Raw genomic sequence first — 21,629 nt, 5'->3', positions numbered from 1 at the left:
TTGTTAAGTTCTTGTTAGTACTTGGGGCAGGTTTTTTTTTGGCTGCATCAAAAGAAAAACATTTTACTAGTTGTGTCAGAAAGTTTTGTCTATTCGAGCCAGTTGGATATCTGTGCTAATGTGGTAAGTTTTGTTATCGGTTTGTGCATTTTTAAGTGCAAAAGTGAACTAACTGGAATTTAATTTATCCAACGTTTAGTTAAGTTACAGTATCATGCGACTTATAATTTTTGGTAACTGGAATTTAATTTATCTACCGTTTAGCTAAGTCACAGCATCATGTTGCTTACAATCTGGGCTAACTAGGATTTAATTTATCCATCGTTTTGCTAAGTTATTGTATCTTGTAGCTTATATTCTTGTTACGTACTAATATGTTTAAAATTCACAATCGGCTCTTGAAATGACTAAGATATTCTATAGTGGTCACGAAAAATATTCAGAACTATTTTTGAACCTAGGAAAACTATTGTTTACTGTTTTTAATGGTTAAATTGCGAAGTTTGAAAATGTAAGATTTCCTGTAAACCCTAAAGAAAATATGTAATAGATAAGAAGTTCATTAATTCAAACTAATTTTTGGTAGATTATCGAGTTTATCCAAGACTTAATTCAATCCTTATTTATATTTTTCAAACTAAGGGACAATCGTTGCTTCAAGGTGTATAATTTCTTTTTTCATAATCCAATGATAAAAAAATATCATGTGATCTTGTAATAACACATTTCCTGGAAATGAGAATATCTTTTGGTCTTGGAAACTTTTAAACACGATTGTAAAATCAAAGGAAGCTAATAGTAATATAATATTAATAAGAGTGATATAATAGTAGTAATAGTAATATAATAGTAGTAGTAATAATAGTAATATACTAGTAAATAAAAAAAATAATTAGTATCCACACACAATTCCGATGTCATGATTTTTTGTTTCATTTGAAAACTCATGATCCCTAAATACGTCATCAATATCCACCATCTTCCTCTAGTTTCAAAAAATGTCGCAATATAAAATTTCGATTGAGTTTGAAGAATTTGTTCCAGCCTGAAGAACTAGAGCAATTTTGTCACTTCACAAGTATAACTAGGCTATTAGAATGGTCTTTGTTATCATCATCGTATAATGTAAAATAAAAGATAATTAAAATAATGGTTGGAATTAATATAAGTGTTCAGATTAATACTCTTAATGTGATGGAGTAACATCTTGTCACCGAAGGAGATTACAAACTAAAAATGAATTTGATTATTAATATTTAGAAAAATATGAAGACATTTTAATTTATTTCTAAAATAAAAATGTCTATTGAATTTTCTTTGAAACTTTTTAAATGAATATCACCACAATCGGTGCTATTTATAAACTTACAGCATAATTATGGCCTGCAGAAGTACAGACATAAATATGGACAAAATATTATTATTATTATACTGGCCGGATAACCCAGTTTGAGAAAATATTTTTATTCCACTGATTGACAATGTATTAATCTTACTCAAATCAGCTGTTCGTGACAAATTTTAGCTCTTAAAATCCTCATTAAATGAGAATTATATCGAGACATCGTGAAAAATATAAGCTTACATTTGCCATTTCCGCCAAATCTTTCTCGCCTTTTCATTCATTGTATTGTACAGAGGGCCGCCGAAGCCCTGGGGTGCTTTTCCTGTCGCATGCCCCAACCGTTCCAGCACACCAAGTACCGTATTCTTAATTATCCAGCCTAATTAAGAAAATTAGTCGATGCTCCAAGAATTAGACGGCGAAAACGAAATTACCCTGTGGTGATGGTTTCCTCTTAACTATTGTTTCCCAACTCGCTCGGGCTTTTTAATTATTCATTGGACGTATCGAATTATCTTAAAACTAAACCGTCATCAGGTTGACGTTAAGGGTGCACAGAAGTCAAATTTCCAACAGCTGTATCTCATCTCACTTTTATGAAGCCGGAATTAAGGTGCACACTGGCTAATTCTATATATCTTTATTTCCGTTAATTGTTGCATTTGTTTGTGTCGGAGACTGTGCAATTACAGAACTTGGTAATTGATTCCGGTGGAAACTTTCCGGTTACAGCTAAACATAAATTCACGGACATTGAAAGTCTTTTGGAAAGTGATGTTTTATGTTTTTCATCAAAAAAATTTGTGGAAAAGCGATCACTTTGAACCTCAATATTACTCATTTAATTTTTATATTATTATTAATTATTTAATACTTTAACTTTTTTTTTTTTTGCATGCATAAAATCACAGACTTTTTATTGAAAACTGCAATTGAATTAAAAATGGTAATTTAAGGTATAAAAATTTTTTTGCGTATCACAGATGTCTTTTACGGTCTTCGTGGATTGTAATAAATGTCACAGATGGGGTATGTCATTAATTAAGAGGTTAAATAAAACCATATGTCGAGAAGTTTGAAAAAAAATATGCAACTGTTGAATTTATTACAAGAAATTCAACACTGAGCAGATCAACCGTAGATAAAAACGTGATGCAAATATATGCATTACACCTGTATGAAAAAGTGAATTAACAGATTAAGGTGGTGATAGTGGGGAAGTGAAATGTTGTTCAAATTTTATTATTTTCTGTCTCTGGTAGCGTACGAATAAGTTTTAGATCCATAAGGCTGCGACATATGCACTAAGTAGTTTTCTGCTGTACTTGTCAAAGGGTATTTATAATCACTTTTAACTGTGCAATGATGAATTGTTAAACTTTTTCATCTGCGGCCTCTGCCAAATTTTGTCTCAACTCTAAAGCTTGAATATAAATATCAGAATAAAGCAATAATTAAACGTCGATAAAAATTAAACATTTCACATCGGCATTTTCTTAATACAAGTGTTTAAAAATCTCGAAGATGGTCCTAAGAAAGTCCCATGAAACTTCGGGCCACCACCTTATGACTGTATAGTGCAGAATAGTCAAATCTATACCCTGTAACCAAACCAAAGAAAATCAACGAATTAGTAAAATATCAATACTCTTTCATTATCATTACTAATATAACTTTCGAATAATGTTTTATCGTAGTTTGAGCTACGTTTATTTGTTCGTAAGCCGAACAGTTCACTATCTGGGGTGTTCGTAATTCAGTTGTAACTACATCTTCGTTTCCGTAATTAGTGCTTGTTTCGGCGTCAGCCTGCAATTACAAAACGCGGCAATTGATTCTGGTGAAAACTTTCCAGTTACCAGGTAACGCGGGTGTCGTAACAGCCGTTGTTGCCACTACTGACAACAATTAAAAGCGACGGTACCTATTTACATTTAACCGCAATTTCATGTCACAACCACCGTATAGCTTTTCCATAAAGTGCATTGATGACGTCACCGTGTATTTTTTCCCCATTCTTTCCACTATTGTTGTAGTGGGTGTCATGGCGTTCTTTGATTTTATGCCTTATTTTTTTATAAATATATATTCACAGTTTTCTTTTATTCCTAAGTGACAAAGCACTTTGCATGTCACTCCGGTGTCGACTTTAGCGTAAAAATGCGGAAATATATACCTATCTCTTGAATGTAAATGACATTTTTTTTTATGTTTTTTGTGTATTATATTTCATTGTCTATTTGAATTGATGCAGTAAGTTGAGGTTAATTTTCTTTTATTATATTTTTTATCGTTAGATGTTGTGTTGTCTGTATTAAAAAAGCTATGGTAATGTGATATGCTGGCTTCATTCGGAAGATTGGCAAATGCGAAATTCGAAGCGTTCTCACGCGTGTATGTGATGGATCATCACTTTGAATATCATGCATACTTTGGAATTTATTTTTAATTTTCAATATGCGTGGCTTTTCTCAAATATTTAGATTATTTTTGCACGACCAAAATATCCAAATACCTTTCACAATAATAAAGAGAGAGAGAAAATATGAGCAGAAAAATATTTTATTAACAGAATTAACTTTCTCATCATCATTAGTAGTAGTCCAATATGCAACTTTAATCAATTGATCAACTTATATTTTAAAGATGTTAATGAGCAATTTATTTATAAATCATTTTTTTTCTTTACAATTGTTTATTTTTATATGTATGTATATAAATTTCATAATTAGCTCATTCTTTATTAATTATGTTCGATACATTTAATATTTAAAAAATTCTATTAACCTTTGATGTTAACCTAACCTAATCGTTGCGAAACGTTTTAACCGAATTTTAAATTAATTAGTCAAATGGTTATTATTACTACTGAGCTCATTTTTATCTTTTAATTTGTATGTAAATAGCAATTATATATATATGTTTTCTATCTACATATAACTTAATAAGCAGATACAAATTATATATAGATATATATAATTATTTTAATTTAATAATTATATATATCTTCATAAAATTATATATATATATATATATATATATATATATATATAATATAATATATAATTATTTTACATATATATATATATATATTTACTATTTACATACAAATTAAAAGATAAAAATGAGCTGCGTAGTAATAATAATAATATAATCATTTGATTAATTTAAAATTTGGCGAAGAATTTTTTTTCCAATGATTTTTATTTCAAAGATCTTAAATATTGAAAACTATTTTGTTCGAATCAGTTACTTTTGTTGAAAAATTAACATAAAATGAAATTCCGTGATAATTTTTACTGCCTAAACTGCTTACGGCTAGTATATTCTGTTGCAGGAAGCTTATTATCTTTTTAAGTTATTCAATTTCGATTTTTTTATTTTATTATTCCTGAGGATTTATTAAAATAAATTTTTTGCTTATGTTGGTATTTAATAGCTCTGTATTGGTGAACTAATTTATGTTATGTCTACTTGAAAACAAATTGGAGAAAATAATCTTGTATCCATGATACACAAGAGATAATCCACGAGAATCGACATTTTTTTTTTTTTTTACAAATCTATTTCCTCGTGAATTTTAATCACGCGAAATTATTTCCCTGCTTGTTGATTTTGAGTAAAAAGAAATCAAAATTAGCTGATAAGATTTCGCATGACACTACAACAAAACACGGCGACATTGTAGCATTCAATTAACTTGTTTTTCTTCCTCGAGAATGAGCAGTAGAAAAAAAAAAGTCATTTTTTCCCAGTATTATTTTAATTCCATCCCATTTCACAGAGATCATTATCCTACTGTGAATTTTACATTGTAAAAGAAAATGATTGCTAAATAATTTATTCCTTAATTCAAACAACAACAAAAAAAAAGTAATTCTGGTAGTAGTTGCTGAATTTTCAATACTCTACCGCATATTTTCGAGAATGAGAGCAACGAACAAATTCAGCTATAATACTTCGAAATCATTACCTGCCGACAAAAGCAACCAAAAAAAAAAAAAAAAAAAAAAAAAAAATCTTGGCGAAACTAAATGTTGAACCTTTTAAGCCACAAGAAGTAAGTCATAATTTTTATCTCTGCTGCGCCGCCGTTGATAACCATCTCCCAATTTTTTTCTTACAAGTCCTTTTGTCTGCTGCGAACAAGGCGATGTGATTTGGCGAGCCAAAAATGTAATACAATATCATCCATACCCGTGAGACAAAAGGTAAAGTTTACAACGGGGGTGTAATTTGGCGAGTTATTAGAAGGTATTTAAGGGTGATCGAGTACATGAAGCTGTTGTTGCTTGACCCAGAAAGATGAATCTGAGGACAGAAGCCGAAATCGCGAGTAATGCTCCAGGGTTTTAAATGCTATCGATGACAAATCTCTCGAGCATCTGTGTAAAGCCGGATGTAGAGGCTATTATGTGCTGCCTCAGGCTGTCCTCGGGATGCGTTATGGTGCATGATTTGAGAACGACAAGGTGGTTATTGTTGTGAAAGTCGTTGGATGGGACATTGTTTTTAGCCGGTAATTAAATTATTGTAGTTGTTTGATTACACATTTTAGTTAGATAACGGATTATAAATCAAGAGAAGTTGGCACGTGTGTCGTCAATCACGTTGCAAGTGTATGACTGCTTGAGATACTTCTTCCCTAGGTTGTACCGAGATATTGGATGCAAGTAGAGAGTGGGGGTGCTAAAGTATTGCTAAAGGGGTGCTAATTATTTTTATATGAAGTCTTATATGGATAAACAGAGGGGTGGAGGAGGAAGACTGGATTTGAATAATTTATGCATTACTTATTAAAAAAATGACGCCTTTTTTATTTAAAAAAATCATGCTTATTTGAGTACGTTATAATAAAAGAAAAAAAAAGCTGTTGAAAATAATTTTTTGTTAATTTTGTGCTATTAGATACTACCAATAATAGTTCTTAATAAGTTTATATGTGAATATTTAAACTGGTTCTCTTTATATCAAGAAACTCTTCACATATTGCTTTTCAACAGAAAATATTAAAGAATTTCGCATATAATAAAGGTATATTTAATTATATCTTTGATCTGTTTGTTACTAGCAGAATGGGGAGGGGATGAAAAGTTTCTTTCTGGCGGTTATGTCTTTTGCATAAAATATGTTAAATGGATAGAAATTATTTTTATAAAAGAATCGTTTGAATGTTAGTTGGAAGTTTTGAGCAGTTGACTAATAGTAGCATTTAAACACTAACGCTTGCTGTGCTCATTGAATTTTAGTCTAGTTTGTATTTCCAGTAGAATAATTAAAAATTATGTTTTGTATTTAAGAACGTTTTTGATTGCAATGGAAGTATTTATTTTATAAAATTTATGTATATATATATTTGTGTATAAAAATGTAATTATAAAATGCTTGTAGAACTATAAAAATACATAAGTAAAAAAAAAAGTCCATTTTCAATTTGCTTTGCATTTCAAACAATGCATCAAAAATATTAGTTTAGCATTAGCCAGCCTTACTGAAGCATTCCGCTAAATGTCACTTTTTAAGCTTTAAAAAAAAACAAAAAAAAACTGTTATCTAAATCTTATACGTCAAAATTTTATCTCATCTTCAATGAACGAGCGCCATCTATCGCGAGCTCCTGTCACTCAACCGAACACAAAAATAAAAAAATAAAAGCCGCGAATAAGGCGGAGCAATTGACAGCTCATGATTGGCAGGCGACGGGACGCCCCCTGTTGGCGGGATTCTGCATTTCCTCCCCCTTCTCGCCATTCACGTCGGCGAAATCCGTCCGAAGGTAAAACAACATTCCGTCCTCGTCGCTAACGGACACGCATAGGCGAAGCGAGCGACGGAATTTTTAGAAATCGTCTGCTACCAAACCGTTCTGTTTTTTTCTTCTACCCCTCCCTTCCACTACCCCAGCTTACTCTCCCCATCTTCCGTGAGTGATGCTGCGGAGCTACGGGAGTGATTTTTCTCCTTATATCGGCTGCAGGATTGTTACTTCCCTATCGAAAAGGGTAAGTCCAGTTTTTACTCTGTGTCTGGCGTGTTCTATTTTTTTCCCGCCGCGCGCTTTACCCGAGTGTTTTGGTTTCCGTTTGTGTTTGGTCAGGCATTTGTGGACTTAAGTGGCAACGGCTCAACGGGAGTAATGAATCGTCCGATTTGTTGTGATGCGAGTTATTTTTTTTTTCAGCCCTTAATACTTTGTTGTGTTTGGAATCTATATTAATTTTTTTAGTGGAGCTTATAAAATGCATTCGAATTTTTTTTATCACTGTTTTGTATCGAAAACTTGCATTCTAGCTAAAGCAAAATTTTATTAAATATTTAAAATAGAAAATTTTTGAAAAATTGAATTAAAAAATTTTCTTAATTGATCGTAACATTTTATATGTATATTAGCTGACGATAAAATTCTGCATAATGTGATGCTTTTAAAATCGGAGAATCACATTTCTTTTAAAACAGAACTTATGATTTCGATCAAATTTTATCTACGCTTTTGGTTCTGTTGCCATTCAGTTATAAAACTGTGCTGGTGAAATTCTAAATTCAACTAAGAGTTGAAAACTAACTACTTGAACGCAAACTGAAAATCATCTGCCTTTTCAACTGATATGAAAAGCTACTTTTTTGTTCGATTTTATGATTTTTGAAATATAACAGAATGCAGTTTGTAAGAAGCATTTACTTATTTAATCATTTATGCATATAAACTGAATTTTTTAAGTTAAAAAATTCATGGATTTGTTTTTTAAAAATAAATTATATTGCTTTTCTCCTGATTTCCCCCCCCCCCGATATATTTGAGGTCTTGGCTCTCGATATCTTACAATAAACTCTTGTTTATATTAACATCCTTTATTTTTTTTAAAAAAGGTTTTTTATACCTGAAGTACGTAGTAGTAAATTTTAATTGAATGCAGAATCCAGCTTGAAAAATGCAATGAAAGAAGACATCAGTCTTCGAAAAATTTCTTTTGAACTCTCTATGAAATCATCAGTTAATACAATAGACGGACATTACCGATTTGTTGAAATTATTTTATTAGATTTTAATGGAATTTCAAGTAAGGTATTTTTCCCATTCATTTTATTTAAGTTTCCACAGTTCTTTCAACTAAAATGTCTAAATTGATACAACGTGTCAAGGTAAACTCCTTTTACTTTGATACAATGAATCAGTGACAGACGTTATTATTACTGCTTGAGAACGGAAATTTTTTCTATTAATTGAATATGAAATTCGATAAGGATCTTCAGTCGATGCAGCAGTTTTTAATGGAATTATTTTATTTTGTTAATTTTGAAGAAATATTATAGGAATTGAAATTATTGCATACTATAGGAATTTTTTAAAAAAATTTTTGCTTAAGTTGTTGACAATTTTATCAGCTAGAAGGCCTGTTTCTGAATTTTGACTGATATGGTTCTGATTCATCCTCTCAACACTTGACAAAGTGAAAGCATTTTATTCTAAATATAGTAGTTGTACATTGAATCATATCTCGTGGCATCAATTTTTTTATTATATATATATTTTTTTCTTTTTAATCTTTTATTGGATATGAATCATTTTACTGATAATGGTAGATTTATTTTACCGTTTATACAGTAAGTCTTAATTTTTACTAGTGTAGAATTAATTAAGTACAAATTGCAATAGGTAATTCTTTGTTAATCAAGTTTTTTTGCATAATATGAATTTTAGGAAATTAAATGTAATAATTCTTCCCCCAATATAAATCTAACAATAAATATTCCGTGACAGACAATTACTTAATTAATATCTTATTTTCCTGTAAGTTGTGTAATCTGCATGATTAAATTGATATCAAAAGAAATATTAAATAAACATATGCAGTCCCTTATAACTCAATTAGAAGTACGCATTGTTTTTATATAGTCTTCACTCAACGTTACCTTTTCTGAATAAATTCCATTGTTTTGATAAATTACCGATGGCATCGCTTGATATGCCTTCCAGGTTGATTCATCGCGATCTTTCAACCCATAAAACATGTCTTACTGAATTTCGAATGCACATGCTAATGCTTATGTCAATGCACCAATAAACCCCACACGTTAGGTGGGTTATAAAAATCGCACGATCTCGATTTGCGAATGTCAATGCCTGTCCATGATAGGTGATATTTCGAACAGCTTTTCCTGCAAACTTCGCCGAAGGCCTTACGGATTTAAGGAGCCCCTGTAACGCATAATTAAATCGAATAATGAGTATTTTTTTATTGTTTGTTTTATCTATTTTTATGCAACATCTTTCCAGGGTATACAGTAATACCGAAATTGCTGTAAGTCCAATTAAACTTGATTATAGTCGCTCTGGAAAACATTCGGTGGAACCGGATTACAAAAAGATTTATCGTCCAGTTCTCCTTTTCTTCGTTGAATGGTTAGAGGGTGGTAGCGAGAACTCGTGACTACAATTGGAGGTGTCTGGGAAAATTTAGAGAACAGGTCATGACTAACTCATCTCGGAGTGAAGTGAGGGGGAAAAATTAATTGTGGAAGGTTGGTGGGCCGATTGAAAATTAATCTGGTTCCTTTGCTTATAAAAAATCAGAATTGGTGAAGAATTGATAGTTAAAAGAAGGGACTTTTTGCTTTGCTTTAGTGTTTTTGACGTTTGCTTTCTTATTTATGGTGTATCTTTTAGATTTATATGTTATGGATATTCATAAAGTTTCGCATGGACTTTGGAATATTTGCCAGTTAATATCATATATAATAAATAGAATTTGAAAAATATTGGGAAGGGAATAGAATGTTAATTCCTTTTTTTTCTTTATTAATTTTATATCAAATATTTCTTCTGTGGAAGTAACGGTTTATTCATTAACCTACCATTCATCATATAATCTATGTCTTATCATTAATAAGACTGGGTCACTAATTTGTTTTCTCCGCTTGTATATGGAATTTTTGTGCGAGTGCCAACATGCTTCTATAGGGATTTAAAACTTTTTTTTGGATAACGTCGTTACTAAATTTCAATTGAGAAAATCATATCAGCAATTTAATTTTTCTTCTCGTGAAATTAAGAGTAATTCTGAAAAATTAGTAAATTTTAAAATTGAATTTCTAAAGTTAACAACAAAAAATACTTTTTTGTCCTGCAATTTCCCCTGGATTGATATAATAATCTGGTGAAGTCGTAGATCGAAAGTGATTCTGAAAAATTAACAAATTTTTTATTTAATTTATAAATGCAAGAAACAATTCAAAGCAAATATAATTAATACACCAATCTAATTCGTTTTGTTAATTCCTTACTTTTCATGTATTTTAAAATTTTATAAAATTTTTAAGGACATTTTGTGTATAGAAAGTCAATGCTCAAAAAGTGTTTCACAATTTGGATTGTGAAATTAGTTCCTTGATTGTTCCCATTTTGTATAATTAAATCATTCCTTCCTTAATTTAAATTCATTCCTTTTTGTGTCTTAAAAATAAAAAAATTCTTTCCCTGTAAAATTTGCATTTTTTGTAGTCAAAATGCTAAATTGCTTTAAAATCTGATTAAACTTAGAATCCTAATATTTTGTTCGTACCAATCTGAACTCCGCTGGTAAATAGAGCCCAAATAATGTATTGACCCTCTCACATTAACAATGCATTCTTATGTAATATAAACTCACCGAAGGCAATCATTCTTTAAGGAATTAAATCTTATGACACATTGATATCTTCCTCTGGACTAGAATCCCTGAAGTTTTCGGATGTGTATGTATAGCAGCTTTGTGTTGCTCAAGCCATGCCCAAACCCCTTTTCCCCGAAAAAAAAAAACGCATAATTCCAGCATAAATCACTTTTTAATCGGTCGTCCGCCGAGCATAATACCTTGGGCTGAATTTACGATATCGTTCTTTGATATTTCTCTATTTATTTCGAAATTTATTCAGTAGGCGAGCATTTTAATCGCGGGCAGGCCAATATTTTACGAGCCAATAAACTTCATAAGTGTCATTAAAGAAGTCCGTTCCGGCACTTTCCTCAGTAAAATACACCCAGAAAACCCCTTCAACGTCCAAACCTGGGCAATTAGAGAGATGCCGGCCTCACTTGACTGCGGACGAAATTCCGAAGTGGTTAACTGTGCGGCGTCCGAGCCTTCTGATCATTTGCCTTCTGGTGTACGCCTTCTGCTGTTCTGCCTAAAGAGGACTCTTTTTTTTTTTTAATTCAAGTTTTCCAGGAATTAAAATAGATTATGTCTGACTTTTTCTGATAATGTATAGCCAGAAAAAGCATTAACGTTGTCATTACTCATGTGGCACCCAGCTGGGAAGACTTTCAGATGTCTTGCCAATTCGTGGTACATTATTGAGGTAACATTGGGTTTTGTACTGGTCAAGTGTCGAAAAGATAAATCTCGATATTTCTGAATATTAGATTAGACGAAATTGAACATTTCATTATAAAAGTATTTCCTCATTAAATTTAGGGAAAATATTTATTCAGAGTACTTTGACATGGATTTCTTTAATACATCGATATATGATGTATCAAAAATGTGTTATTCTATTTATAAATTCAATAACTGACCAGTCAAAATCGAATCCAAATCTCTGTATAAATATTTATTGGTTTGAATTCATTTTAGCTTGTCATTTATTGAATTTGTACGTAGAAACAATCATTAAATGTATTTTGATAATTCCTAGAAGCAGTACTTGATTTTATATTAGTTGAATTTTTTTTGGAGGCTCATCGAACTCTTTTGAAGTATTCTCATTTTCTAAGTCAAGTAATATTTTTCTTTATCATGAGGTTGTTTTAAAAAATTTCGGAAGCTTAGTAAATAATATATATAATTCATTTGAGTAAGATTCAAAGATTGGGGAGAAGATGCTTTTGATAACTGATACAAATGATTAAATAATTAGAATCAGGATTGCGGTATAAATTCAGGAACCCAAGTTGTAGCTACATAAATCCGGGAATCATTGTAACTTGTCTCTACATCTGTCCAAAACAACTTATACAATTATTTCAATGATGGCTTATTATTTGATGCTCAGTTCATAGATTGAAACTTCTTTTTTAATTTTCTTTCTTTGGTAGTTATATTTTTATATTGTAAATTTTAGATAATAGTTTTACTTTTTAACTTATAGATCCTCCGATATATGTATATTTCATAATTTTATTTATTGAAAATCAACTAAGAGCGATCTATATTTTAAAGTCCTTATACTAGTGGAAATAAAGTATGAAATTACTATTCACAGCTCATGTATCTAATCATTAATATCTCAAGTAAATCGGCTTATTATAGAAGATAGTAGGCTTGCTTTTAATTGCATAATGACTTTTTCGACTAATTGTATTTGCTTACTGTAGCAAGACAGATACCTTATTCTGCTGTTCCAACGAAACTATCTACCAAGTTATTCCGGTGTGAAATGTTTGTTAAATACCCTTTCTTGAATCAACGCGCGACTGATAACTGCTCTTAAGTGCTTTCGCTATCTCAGCATAATTTGTTTTTTAATTTTATTTTAGTTTATTTTATCTTCAAGTTCCAGTAATGAAAACCTTCGATTCAACACTTCTGATGAAGTTAAGATCATTTTGCCACGGCGATCTTGATTTTTTCCGATAACTTTTTTTACAAATAAATCTGTATACACGTGCGTAATTTGATTCAAAAATAATGAAAGAAAAAAAGAAACTTAAAGCTATAATATCCGAAAAACGATAATTACATAATCAGGACAAATCAGTCGTCAGTTAACGAAGGTCGATGAACTAGCAAATACCTAAATAATGATGAAATACAGCATTTAATCTTGATATCTGGTAAAAATCTCTATAAGAACGTGTTTAATGGGCTGAAACCGCGATTTGAATGGTACGTGTGTCTAAGAAGGGACAAATATGGTTTGCATCAGGATAATAGATCCTTGAGTAGGTGGACAGATGCAGCTTTTGTTAAGTTACGCGAGCACTGTCATCAACAAGTGAATTCAACAATGAAATGTCAAAAGTTTTGGAAAGCCGCATTGTGCTTACATATGATAAAATTGTGATGTAACAGGTAGTTACAGTAGAATTTGAAATTTTGAAGTATTATGTTTGGACCAGCGACTTCTATAGCAGCAAAAGTATTATTAAAATAGACTTTCTGTGTAAATTCTTCAAACCAAATAATGGAATTATATTTCACTGGAATTTAATATCGATATAATTTGCAAATAATTTACCTACAAAATATTTTATTGCATTTTCAAAGAAAATATAATTTATTGACAATAAAGATATTAGCAAAAAAAAAAAAAAAACCCGAAAAGAAATGCAATCTATTTAATTACTTAAATATGGTGCCGATATGAATAAAATGCATATAGAGTGCATTAAAAAAAGTTTTTTAAATTTTTTTCCGTAATTTTTTTAAAAAAATGTAGGCTATAAAAATTTTAATTAAATAACATCTTAACAATATAATCATTTACATCCTGACAATATTAAAAATTCATATTTTCTTTATTTTGAAGGAACTTGACTGTTAGTTTTATATTCCATAACTATAATGTATAAATAACATAGAGGACTTTTTTTTTAAATTTATAAGTTTATGTTTCCTTTTTTTTATTCTGTTTCAAACATCATTAATATTTTACACTTTCACACATAATATCATAGACTTTGAAATAGATCGTAATCACGTGCATTATGTGGTAGATCTATATTTCTTAGATGAGGCGTAGATATGATCGTTCCATGGCAAACCGAAACGGGCGGGACAACAAAAACAACAATAATAAAAATAAGTATGTACCGCAAGATGGAGCCACTATCGCCACGTGATCTACCTTTTTTTCGCGAGAGACTCACGATTCTCGTTGAATCTCGCACAGCGGAACCGATTGACAACGCTTTAAGCGCGCTCTTTCTTTTATATATAAATAAAAAACGAACAACTAAAAAAGGTTTAGTTCTGCAACAGTGATAAAGATGCGCTTTCGTAGCGCGCAATAATGGTGTTGGGGGAGGTAAAAGTCACTCACCTCCTCCCTGTCTCAACACATTTCTGTGTGTTGTTGCCGGCTATCATTTTCGAGCAGCGAAGCGTTACCCTTCAAAAAATTTGTATGCTAACTACGGACGGTTATGTATGTAGTAATGGTGATTTCGTTAGTATTCGTTGTTCGTGTTATATATTATTATTTCTTTTTTATCGTTCATATATCTCGAGATATTTAAGGAAACGAGCTAGGTGGTTTGAGGGTAATTTCGGCATTCTTGTGCAGAATAATCTAAAATGGAACGATTTTTTGTTTGTGTCGGGTTCAAATGAGTGCGAAGTATGTTTTTGACCGGCCGGATTCGTGATGATTGACTTTGAAATTGGGGTGAGCTGGTACACGATTTATTTTAATGCCTTCTTGAAAAGGCTGTGGACATTTTGTGTGCATCTACATACAAGGGAAGTCATTGGATTATTATTGCTCTTAAACTTCCGTCCTTTAACTAGTGGCTCTGGCAGATTTTTCGGACAGATTCAGGTTTCTTTGTAGTCAATTGTTTAATCTAGATATCGAAATGTTATTGTATGCAAAGCAGGTGGTTTGCATTTTTGTGACGTAGCAGATGTTTATAAAGGGGTTCACTGAGCTTCGAACGTTACCTTACTTGTATTAATCTCATTTTATTCTTTCTTCTGTCATTTTAAAACGGATGAAAAAATAAATAAAATTGAAAATGCATTAATTCTCTTTTGTTATTCAAACTACTATAAAAAATATCCTCGTTCTTTTTTCATCAGTATATAGTATTTGTATGCTAAAATGATCATTGAGTTAATATCTCTTTATCTTTTGAAGAAGGCTCGTATGATGTAATTAATAATATCGTCACAAATATCCCTTAATCGATGCGATTAGACGAATTGTGTACAATTAAAGCATTTATAAAATTGTAGATATTAAAATTACCTCAACGATAGATGCATTTCCTGTGAATTTTCAAATTTATATTCTTTCTAAACAATTTCAGTTTATTTATCTTTATTATTTAGTAAAAATCCATCAGCCATGCATCTTTTTGATCTTTTAAATTTAGATTTTTTAAAAAGCCCTTGTTAGAAACAACGTCAATTAAAAAAAAAAAAAAAAAAGTGTAATGTTATTTATATGTAACTCTTTAACAAAATGATATCTTTATAATAATAAAAAATAATAAATTAACTTACGACAGTCGTCGAATGCAATGGAAACAAACTAATTTCCAACTAATCAAAATAGCAAATAAGCTTTGTGGATTAAAGGCCGACAATGGTCTTGTGGCGTAGTCTTAATTGCATCTTCAAAACTCGATTCCTCTGTTGGTGTGGTGTGGAACTTTGGAGAGGAGGGTGCCAGATCAGGTGTCGTCCTCATCATTTGACCGTTGTTTCAAAATTACGACGTTCGTCCCAAAATAGCCGTAGCGTTGTTTTTAAACGAGATAGTAATATAACTAAATTAAAACATGATTCGGCTTGATTCAGATCAGATATTCTCCCACTGTAGTAGAGATTGTAGAAGATCAGATATTCTCCCACTGTAGTAGAAATTGTAGAAGATCAGATATTCTCCCACTGTAGTAGAGATTGTAGAAGATCAGATATTCTCCCACTGTAGTAGAGATTGTAGAAGATCAGATATTCTCCCACTGTAGTAGAGATTGTAGAAGATCAGATATTCTCCCACTGTAGTAGAGATTGTAGAAGATCAGATATTCTCCCACTGTGGTAGAGATTGTAGAAGATAAGATATTCTCCCACTGTAGTAGTGATTGTAGAAATTTGAAAGGAAAGGGTGCCGGCTGCTTCAGGTGTCACCATCTGTTCCAAATTACAAGAATCATTCATAAATATGCAACAATGGGCGTTACGATTTACAAATTAAATTAAGTTCGTCTTATTAAAGCCTATAAAATTTATTAAAACAGTATTTACTTTCGTTACGTATCGTTTACATTCCTATTTAAACAGTTGTAACGTGATCTTTTTAACTTGACTATACTGGAAGTTGAAATTGTAGCAACTTAATGGATCGTGGCCGTAAAAAAAATCCAAACCATTACAGTAATTTTAAGCCCGAATGAGTTCGGTTTTTTTTTTCTGTCATTCCTAATTAAATTGTTTCACATACCAATGAAAAAGTGTTAGAAGGGTACTGTATTAGCATAAAAGAATTAATGGATTTTCTTTCAACAGTTGATTTATTTAATCACTTTTTTGTAATTGAAGTAAAATCGCAATAAAACGAAATAAACATCAATGCTTTATTTTGGATCACTGGATAAGCCTAATTTGTATATCGTTCCGAATGCTCTGTTTTCTCTGTGTTATTGAAAAGATGCTTTGGCAAGCAGTGTAACCGCTTGAATGTTTACGGGAACTTATCTTCTAAATTCACCTGCTGATTTATGTTTGGGATGAACTTTCCAGACGATTTTTATTGCCTTTAGTCAATTAATCTGGTTTGAACGTTCAGCGGAATCGTTTTCATATTTTAATTAATTCATAACTTGTTTTTGCTGATTTCATTTTGATAAATGTGTTTGTAAATTTGAATCTTTTTTATTTTAGTGAATTTATTTATTTAATTATTATTATTGTTATTAAAAATATATGTAAATATAACGTTGCCACAGTGGTTTTTAATCTTGTTATTGTTGTGATACACACCATTCTAAATTCTCTGAAAAATAGCTTTCATCGAATTGGCAAAACCATACCCTTTATTTTGATGCGATTTTTTATGTAAATATATTTAATTACTTGGCCTCAACTAGCGTAGAAAATGAAAGTTAAAATTGTGTCACATGCTGAAATCATGCCGCAAAATTGTGGTGTATTAAATAAAAGAAAGGACAAATAAACTGAAAGCAAATAGATCAGAAAATAATTTCATTCTTCGAAAGTTGAATTAAAGACACTTTTGAGATTTCGTTATATCGTTATAAACAATAGAAAATGACATCTTATTCTCAACTCGATAATTGCAGTTGCTTTTTTTCTAGTTTATTATATTCGCGCAGATTCCCATTTTAGTAATTAATTTTTTCCGATTCAGATTTCTCATCAATAAAAATTGGACATTTTTTTTAATTGGTAAGACAATTTTGATTAAATGATAATAAAAGATGGCACTGTTTTAGATATTTTTAATGTCACCCCAAAACTAAATTAAAGAAATGGAACCCTTTAATTTTTAAAGTAAAATAAGTATTTTTTTTTTCTCCCAAGAATTACAAGTTTTTGAGTGCTTGAGTCTTAGGAGAGATGCTCAAGTAATTTTCTTTACCTAACAATTGCTAACCATTTTTTGCTCGCCGTATTAAATGACCAAAATCGCCAAGTAATGCACTAGTACCGAACAAAATTCAAGGAATCGGTTTCTTTTTTTATTAATAAATTGAATACCACTCTCCTAAATAACATATTAAAGCAGGGAAAAAAAAAAAGGCAGCTGCATTTGCAAATAACTTTTGCTGACTGTCCGAATTGTTTATACTTTTTTGACGGATACCTGAAACATTTGCTTTTCTTCCATGACATTTGCCGTTTTCATGGTTATTTAATTATTGATCATCTTTGATGGCGGGGCTTTTTTTTCTTCTTTATATATCTACTCTTGCCATCCATCAATGTCTTTAGTGAAAGCAAAAAAAGAATAATTGTTAGCAGAGTCAAATCGGAAAGCCGGTAAGGTCTTCTTGGAAATCATTCCAAAGTGCCAGATGTTTGGTAGAAACCGAGTTACTAATATAGTGCAGAGCTTAACATGTATTTAGTCATGTGTGTAGGATTCTTTTTATATATACATTTTTTTATTATTGTATTTTGTATGGAAATAAGGAACGTTTTATAATCGATGTCTTCGAAATCAAAAATTCTCAGAATCGCTTCTTTTTCATTGTCGAATTCGAATCTGAAGTATGGTTTTGGATTTGGAAAGATAAATACAATGATATTGTCTGGATTGGAAAGCTGCAGTGTAATAATGGATGCGAGATGAATTATAGTGGTGATGGTTTGGATTTTCTTGTAAAAGACTTCTTAAAACTAGATTGGTATTTTAAGAATTAGAAATAAACTCGAATGGGATGGAACATAATGTTTATTTTTAAGAGTTGGGTACATTGAAGAGCTCAGAGTGACTGTTTAAAAATCGAAAAGAGGAGGGGGGGGGGGTGGAACTCTCATCAGAAACAGAATAAATTTTAATGTACGGTTCAAAATTATTATTTTTTAAAATTTGTGTACAATATACAGTTTTGCTGCCGTGGCTTTTTTACAAATCAATTTATAATTTAAATCTTGAAGCATATATGTATAAATAAAATTAACTGGCAACCATAATGTTGATTTAAATTTTTATTTTGCTTGGTTTTTCTTGACTAATTTTAATTTTAGATTTCCTTTTAGATGTCATTTTAATTTAAGAATCATTTTCTATCATCTAAATATTTACATATCTCATTTTTAAGTTATTAACGCTTTCAATGCTACCGATGAAATGTCTCGTCTTTCAGATACTTCCGATTACAGGTTTCTGTGGGTTAAAATTTGTCTCTTATGCCAGTTTAGATAGGTTGATAGATTTGTATTAGAAAGTTCAAACTATCCAAACTGACATAAGAGACAAATTTCAGCCCAACAGGAACCTGTAATTGGAAGTATCTGAAAGACGAGATATCTCGTGGGTAGGAAGTATTAAGAGTTGCTAACAATGGTTAATTTATGATATACAACTGTTGCTGTAATCTAAAATAAGATCACATTATAATAGGGATAGTTACACCAATTATGGTTTTGCGCTGTTAAAATAAACTGAAGTAAATTATAAAACGTTGCTTATATATATATATATATATATATATATATATATATTCTGAAACAAACTTTTATTCAAATTCGTTGCTAATTATAAACATATTAATTTAATCTGAACTCCATATTAAAATATTAAAGTACTTATTTTAAAAAAATGTAAACTACCGCGCAAACTTAAGTGATCCTACTTGAAATTTTGATAAAGTCTACGTTGCATCCAGATTATTGTTAGTGGCCTTATAATAAGATGGTCACATGTGCTATAATTTCCCCATGACTTGCATAATGCAACCGCGTCTTGCAAACAGTCCTGCATTATTACAGATAGGCCTCCATCTCCACGCTTATGTCTTGGGATGATTGTCCTCCAGGGGAAGAGAGTTGTGCATTGTTGGCTACTAAATTCGGTGGAAGGACTATTGATTAAGAGAAGGATGGCGAGTGCTTTCTGAGCGCGAGATTGATGCAGTAACAGAAATGCTTATCTTCAACTGCAACTGAGAAAGTTGCTGTTGATTGGTGGAATCGTTTGTAAACGTCATTTAGAATTTAATTTTTTTTTTTTTAACTTTAAGAAAAAGTTATATAGAATATATTTTCTTAAAAGTTAGTTTTAATCGTTTCTTAGAAGTGTTCAAAAGCAACTATTGAAATCCAATTTATGCTAAAAGGACATTATATATATATATATATATTCTGATGGATTTTAAAAAATCAGTTACTTTATATCGTATATCTAGCATCTTTATGAGTTTATTAAGATTATTATTCTTAATAAAGTGAAATCTCTATGAAATTTTAATCTTTAAAATTTATATTTAAGATTCAATTTTTTAAAAATTCTTTGTCTTTTCCATTTTACAATAAATTTATGGACAAATCGTCATAATGAGTAGCTGTTCTTTCAAAAATTTTAAAATCCCCACAATTATTTAATTAAAAATTCAGTATTTAAATTTCTTGCAAAAAGGTTTTTATTAAGGGGAAGAAAAGAGGAGAGAGAGAGAGAGACAACTATTTAAGTCCCTTTGATACAACTTTTAAAATCGCTTTGATGCAACTTTTAAAATCGCTTTGATACAACTTTTAAAATCGCTTTGATACAACTTTTAAAATCGCTTTGATACAACTTTTAAAATCGCTTTGATACAACTTTTAAAATCGCTTTGATACAACTTTTAAAATCGCTTTGATACAACTTTTAAAATCACTTTGATACAACTTTTAAAATTGCTTTGGCACGACTTTTAAAATCGCTTTGGCACTAGTTTTAAAATCGTTTTTGTACAACTTTTAAAATCCTTTTGTTATTTCCGATTGCATTAGATTAAGGAAAGATAGAGAAAAAGAGAAGAAAAAAAAAAAAAAAAAAAGAGAACTTTTAAAATCGCTTTGGTACAACTTTTAAAATTGCTTTGGTATTTCCGATTACATATTTTTAAAAAAATTATTCCATAACATAGTCTAGAATTTATTCTGCATTTTTTCCCATGATTTCCATCTTTTCGAAAAATAACATAATTGTTTTGTCCTCTTCCAAAACAACTTGACCGACGCGCGAAGCGGCCTTTTTTTTTTAGTTTCCTCTCCAGTGAAATAATCGGGAATTACATCACCTTGTCATCTTTATCGATCTTTAACGATATAAGTAGAATCTCTGAGCTGTGAGAGGTTTGGCCTGGTAGTTGAAATTTCCTTCTTAATAACCTCCGAAGCGTTAAATTCCGCACGCGATATGCTAATGGTTTAAAGCGCAAACACGAGGCAGCAGCAGCTATTCAGAACACCCTCATAAGATCTCTCTCACAGAAGAGAATCTATATTACCCGTCACCTTCTGATCTCCCAGCCACTGGTGTCATTTGGCTTTTCTACGGCAGGTAATATGTAACAATTTTTATGATGTGCCTGCCAGCCCTTCATTTTTTTGATGCCAGAAAGACCGTGAAAGAAGAAAATGACACGTTGGCTCGTGCTTGTCTTCAAGGTCAGGGATAATTAAGCTCCTAATAGAAAGGTGAGACATTTGATTAACTTGACTGTTGCCCGGATGTTCCACTGGCTAAATGAGAGTTCTGCAGAAGAAATTTCTTACCCTCCTCCTACTGGCGACGGGGGGAGGCTTTCAGGTAGTTTCTCTGTCTTTGCTGTCATCAAGGCTGGCACAACCACCCTCTTCCTCCCTCCCTGTTTTAAACCATTTCCTGTTGGCTTCTTCGTAATGGCCGAAAAGTTCTACGACGTCTTCCTTTCAACGCATTATTATTAAGGAATTAATGAAGCTGAGTTCTGATTGCCGGAACTTGATTAACAAGCAATTAAACCTCGTTTCCGGTTGTAATGAAAGTGTGTGAAGGCGGTGTGATCGGTCCTTTGCATTGTAGTGGGTTGCTGTTGTTGTGCTAGCTGTCCATTCACCTAAAGTCTTTTGGGATGAATGAATGAGAG

The 21,629-nt window shown here is 31.1% G+C and overlaps 1 protein-coding gene across 5 annotated transcripts in view; it reads left to right on the top strand.

Moving 5' to 3' along the window:
• The window catches only part of LOC129988848 (zinc finger homeobox protein 3-like), a 415,162-nt gene that overhangs the window by 232,012 nt on the left and 161,521 nt on the right, over window positions 1-21,629 (top strand). Inside the window, exon 1 of one of the 5 annotated variants that reach the window (XM_056097124.1) lies at window positions 7,151-7,347. The exons of the other annotated variants lie outside the window; for them this stretch is intronic. The gene's annotated coding sequence lies outside the window, so the exon portion shown is untranslated. Of the gene's footprint in view, window positions 1-7,150; window positions 7,348-21,629 lie in introns of those variants that run through there. 5 annotated transcript variants of the gene reach the window in all.

Source organism: Argiope bruennichi, chromosome 10 (assembly GCF_947563725.1).
Source record: "Argiope bruennichi chromosome 10, qqArgBrue1.1, whole genome shotgun sequence".
Lineage (NCBI taxonomy): Eukaryota > Metazoa > Arthropoda > Arachnida > Araneae > Araneidae > Argiope > Argiope bruennichi.
Note: the sequence above shows the minus strand (reverse complement) of the source record. Positions and strands in the feature narration are given on the sequence as shown.